This window comes from Gossypium hirsutum, chromosome A08, assembly GCF_007990345.1.
Source record: "Gossypium hirsutum isolate 1008001.06 chromosome A08, Gossypium_hirsutum_v2.1, whole genome shotgun sequence".
Classification (NCBI taxonomy): domain Eukaryota; kingdom Viridiplantae; phylum Streptophyta; class Magnoliopsida; order Malvales; family Malvaceae; genus Gossypium; species Gossypium hirsutum.
Genome location: NC_053431.1, coordinates 13,592,541 through 13,598,540, shown reverse-complemented (window position 1 = coordinate 13,598,540; position 6,000 = coordinate 13,592,541). Strand labels below are relative to the sequence as shown.

At 37.5% G+C, this 6,000-nt stretch overlaps 1 non-coding gene across 1 annotated transcript; it reads left to right on the top strand.

The window, feature by feature from the left end:
* The first annotated feature begins 1,093 nt into the window (after positions 1-1,093).
* Positions 1,094-1,200, top strand: LOC121205386 (small nucleolar RNA R71). The gene has a single exon (XR_005900465.1). It is a non-coding gene; the product is annotated as a small nucleolar RNA R71 (small nucleolar RNA).
* The last annotated feature ends 4,800 nt before the right edge of the window (positions 1,201-6,000 follow it).

The window sequence follows — 6,000 nt, the reverse complement described above, 5'->3', positions numbered from 1 at the left end:
AAGGAATCGTAAAACTCCCTAGGTCTTTCAATTTGTTGGGTAGCTTATTCTGTAGAATGGCTGAGCAAATTACATTCAACTCCACATGCGACGCCTCATCCAACTTTCGTTTATTTGTTAAAAGCTCCTTTAAGAATTTGACTACGTTTGGCATCAGCGAAAGAACTTCAATAAACGGTAAGTTAATATGTAGCTTTTTTAATAATTTAAAGAATTTACCAAATTGTTCTTCTGTGCGGTCTTTTCTTGTCACGTTTGGGTATGGCACACGAGGTTTGTATTCTTTACTTACCGATTTCTGGTCATTGTGGTCCACCTCACCCTTACCTTTACTTACCACAGTTTCTTGCCTCGGTTCTAGTTCAGGTGCAGCAAACTCTTCCGCATCTTGAATGTTAATTGCATTAATTTGCTCCATTGGGTTAGATTTAGTATTACCGGCAGGCTACCTTGTGGTCATTCAGATATCAATTTAGCGAGCTGACCTATTTGAGTTTCGAACCCTTGGATCGATGCTTGTTGATTCTTAAGTGCTATCTCGGTATTCTGAAAATGAGTTTCTGACACTGAGATGAATTTTGTTAGCATCTCCTCAAGGTTCGGCTTTTTCTCTTGTTGGTAGGGTGGTTGTTGGAAGCCTAGAGGTGGTGATGGTCGCTGATTCCCTTGGCCACCCCATGAGAAATTAGGATGGTTCCTCCAACCTGCATTATAAGTGTTACTATACGGGTTATTTTGGGGTCTAGAATTATTGTTACCCATATATTGGACTTGTTCCTCCTCCTCCATTCGAATCGTACCTCATCAATGGATGTACCTGAGTAGAACCACACAAGCTGTCAATCTTTTTATTTAAGAGTTCTACTTGGTTAGATAGCATAGTAACCGCATCGAGGTTGAAAACACCGGTTGCTTTCGTCAGCTTTATCCTCATAACTTGCCACTGATAGTTATTCAGTGACATCTCTTAATAAATTCGTAAGCCGCCTCAGGAGTTTTTCTATTCAAAGTTCCACCGGCGGCTATGTCGATGAGTTGCCTCGTTGAGGGGTTCACACAGTTGTAAAACATCTGAACCTATAGCCAAAGTGGTAACCTATGATGAGGGCATCTTTTCAAAAGATCCTTGTATCTCTCCTATGCATCATAGAGTGTTTCTAGATCCATTTGCACAAAGGAAGAAATGTCATTCCTCAACTTAGCTGTTTTAGCCAGTAGAAAATATTTAAGTAAAAAATTTTCGGTCATTTGTTCCCAAGTAGTGATTGACCCTCGTGGTAACGAGTTCAACCACTGTTTAGCCTTATTCTTCAACGAAAAGAGAAACAATGGAAGGCGAATGGCATCATTAGAAACGTCGTTGATTTTAAAAGTGTCGCAAAACTCTAAGAAATTTGCCAAGTGAGCGTTGGGATCCTCGTCCTGCAAACCATCAAACTGAACAAACTGTTGGATCATTTGAATGGTGTTAGGTTTCTGTTCAAAAGTATTTGCAGCAACAGTAGGCCTAACTATGCTCGATTCAGTTCCCGTTAAAGAAGGTTTAGCATAATTATGTATAGTACGCGAAGCAGGATTCTGATTAGCAGCAATCGCAGGAGGTAGTGGATTTTCTTGGTTTTCAGCCATCTCCTCGGTTGTGGTTGAAGTATCTTCCTCTTACTCCTCCACTGTGTATTTTAAGATTTGCCTTATTTTTTTCGGTTTCTGCGAATTGTACGGTCGATCTTACCGTCAAAAAGTAGTGGTCCTGACGAGTTTCTTCTGGTCATAAACAAGAAAAACCTGTCAAAAGAAAATAAATGAAGAATTAGAAAAGAAAATTTAAAAAATAAAAATAAAAAATAAAATTTGAATTGCAATAAAAATAAAATGGCTAAAGTAATAAAAATCGAGCGTTTCTAATAACCTAGTTCCCTGGCAACGACGCCAAAAACTTGATACGTGACATTCGCGACAGGTTTTAAAGATTTATGAATGAATCGTTCTTGAGACTAACTTATTATCACAATTAAGGCAAGTGCACCTATCGAACAGGAGTATAGTTCAACAAAACCGGATTGTTGAACCCAAAGGAACCACGAGTACTGGTGTTTACTTCCTTTTTATTATCTAGCCTAAAAATTAAAAGGTTTGGTTATCTAAACTAATTACTAAACTAATAATGCACAGAAAGAAAATTTGGGAAAATACTTATGGGAAAATTCGATTGATTAAGACAATACCTAAGGAAAAGTCCACCTAGACTTCACTTGTTATTTGACTCTGAATCAGACGATTTATTCATTTGACTCGATCCATGAAATCCCTAAGTTATATTATTATCTCTCTCGAGACTAATAACGTCTAACCCTAGGTTGAATAATTGAAATCTCTTTCTAATTAACACCCTAGAATTGCATTAACTTGATCTATGGATTCCCTTATTAGGTTTCACCCTAATCCGGCAAAATCTTGTCACACTATCTCTAGGCGCGCAATCAAATCCGCTTAATTATGATAATTTTACTCTTAGACAGGGTCTATTCCTCCTTTGAATAAGAGCATTAACTTGAATCAATATCCTAAAATATTAAAACAAGAATTAAGAACACATAATTAAGAACAAGTCAAATATTTATCATACAATTCAGATAATAATAAAAAGATCTGTCTTAGGTTTCATTCCCTTAGCTATTTAGGGGGTTTAGTTCATACTTATGAAAGAAAACATCTCAAAAGCATAAAGATAACAAAACATAAGAAAACCCAAAACTCCTGAAGGAACTTGAAGGGAGATCTTCAGTCTTGATGATGAATCCGGCTTTTGAGATGGATCAATCGGCTTTCCTTGAGTAATTCTTTGCTTCTTCTTTCCTTGAGTAATTCTTTGCTTCTTACTCTGCGTCCCCCTTCTAAGTGCCTCCTCAGGTGTTTAAATAGGATTTTGAATGCCTAAGAGCCCTAAAAATTGGCCTTTTTCGAATAGGACTAAACTTGGGCTCGGCTAGGACACGCCCGTGTGCGATTACTCCAACCCACGGTCAAGGCTGTTGAATAGGCACGGCCGTGTAGTCTACCCGTGTAAATCATTCTTTGATCTTGCCAAATGGACACGGCCGTGTGACACGCCCGTGTGAGGGAGTCCAGGCCATGTTGATTTTCCACATGGGTCTATTTTCTCTGTTTTCGGCCCGTTTCTCGCTCTTTTTACTCTCCTATGCTCACCTAAGTATAAAACATGAAATTAAAGGATTAGGACATCGAATTCACCAAATCTAAGGAGAAATCATCCATAAATGTGCTAAGCATGGGATAAAAATATGTATAAATTACGGTTTATCACTTTTTCACAAACAAAACAGGTGCACCTTAAAGAGATGTACTCAGTCTGATAAACCCCTTATCTAATAATTCTTGCAACTGAATCTTCAACTCTTTTAATTCCGTCGATGTCATTCTGTACGATGTTATAAATATTGGAGCTGTTCCCGGGATTACATCAATCACAAACTCAACTTCATGATCTGATGGCAAACCTGGCATTTTTTTAGGAAAGACATCAGCAAATTCATTAACAACTGGCAACTGTTCTAGCTTTGGTCCAAAACCTCGAGTATCAAGGATGTAAACCAGATATGCTTCATTACCTTTCCGTACCAATTTTTGAATTGAAAATTACTTTATATTTCCGAACTCAGTCGAAATTAATTCTCTTGCCTTGTTTTTCAAATCAATCAATTTCTCTCGATAGTTCACTATAGCATCATGTTTTGTTAGCCAGTCCATTCCCAAAATAGCATCAAATTCCCGAAAAGGTAACAATATCAAATCAACAAGGAATTCACAGCCTTATATTTTCAATGGACAATTTCGACATATTAAATTAACTAACACACTTTGTCCTAATGGGTTTGTAACTTGCACGTAGTTTCTTTTCTGATACTAATACAGTGTAAATATAAGAATGTGTAGATCCATGATCAATTAATGCATACACAAAATCATTAAAAAGATAGAAATTATCAGCTATCACATCTGGGGCTTTAGCCTCTTCCCTTGCTCGAATAGCATATGTACGTGCAGGTGCTTGAGCTTCTAATCGAGCAGTAGAATCTCTCATTCCCGAGCAGACAGTTCCCATTGCACTACTTTGACTCGAACATTTAACCTTTTGAGGGGTAGCCATTTGTTTCTCTTTTTGTTCCTCTTCTTCTTTTAACAATTTGGGGCAGTCTTGAATAAAATGATCAGTACTCCCAGACCTATAACAAGCTCCTGTTCTGCCCCAACATTCACCACTATGAAATCTTCCACATTCTTTGCATCTTGGCTTGGGAGAATTTTGTACACTGCTAACACTGGCTACAGGTTTAATAGTTACTCTCACATTTTGCTCAGTTATTTTACTTTTACCCAATCTTTCAGGAGTTGAAGTAGGTCAGCTAAAATCATCTTTAAACTTTTTAACTGGAGCAGCTGAGATCGTTTTAGAAGAACTCCTCTTGAATGATTCCCTGTTTCTTCTATCTCTTTGTATCTTTCTGTTATACACCTCCTCCAATTTCTTATCCCTATTTGACAAAGTAATAAATTCCTGAATTTCTACGCCTCCGATTATGATTCTTATCTCATCATTCAGTCCTTCTTCCAATCTAATACACATCTCTTCTTCAATCAACACGATATTTCGAGCATATTTCTCAAGTATACAAATTCTCTTTCATATTCAGCCACCGTTCGATTTTCCTGTCGTAGATCGAGAAATTCTCTCTTTTCTTGTCTAGGTATATTTTACCCACATATTTCTTTTTAAACTCACTCTGGAAAAATTCCCAAGTAAGCTTCTCTTCAGGTACTATCGTTTCCACAGTTTCTCACCAATTGTATGCTTCTTCTTTTAATAGAGAGACGGCACATCTTAGATAATCATCTGGGGAACAAGCCATTTGTTTAAAAATTCTTACTAGACTTTGTAATCAGCACTCAGCTTTTACAAGGTCATCATCCGATCTACCTCAAAATTTCTCAGCTCCAAACTTCCTGAGCTTTTCAATCGGAAAACATTTACTGGATTCAGTTGTTGGAGAAGGTGAAGAAGCAACCGGGGGTACCACAGGTGGTGCAGTAGGGGGTAGAGGTGGTTGAGCCTGACTTCTTTCTTGCAGAGTTTCCCTATACCACTGATTCATAACTCCATAAATCATGTTTTTAAGTTCTTGTTCTCGCATCAAAAAAATTGAAACATCACTACTCGTTCCTTGTTATGAAGTCTGCACTCTACTCTTAGCTTCTTTCTGTTCAACACGTTCAGATCTATCCAGCATCTTTTATAATCTATAAAAATAATAAGAATTAGATCGAATCATACACATCAAACTATCACAGATTTACATGGCATGTATTTCTAAATACTTTACTCATCACAATTGTTCCGAGAGTCAACAAAACCTAAGCTCTGATACCAATAAATGTAACACCCCTAACCCATATCCGCCGCCAAAATAAGGTTACAGAGTATTCCCGAGGATAACTGAATATGTATAACTAACTTGATTCAAATTTACCATTCATAAATGAAAACATTCAAACCATCTCTTAAATGGACTCTCGAGGCCCAATATGAACATTAGAATCGAATCGGTACTTATTCGGAGTCTTAGAGAAATTTTCACAAAATACAAAATTTTTCACACATACATGGCTCACACGCCCGTATGTTAGGCCATGTAGTTATTTTAAATTTTACAATTTAAGTGCAGGTTTTACACGGTCAAATCACATGGCCGTGTCTAAGACCATGTTACCTACACGGCTAAGACACATACCCATGTCTCTACCCTTGTGCTTAATTCAGAGCATTCTACTTCTAAATTTTAAGGTGCAGGGGACACACAGCTACAACACATGTCCATAGGGCAAGCCGTGTGTCTACCCGTGTGGACGATAATAAGCCATTTTAAGACCACATTTCTCACCCTTTCTATATTTCATCTGCACATAACCTTTAAATACACAAAT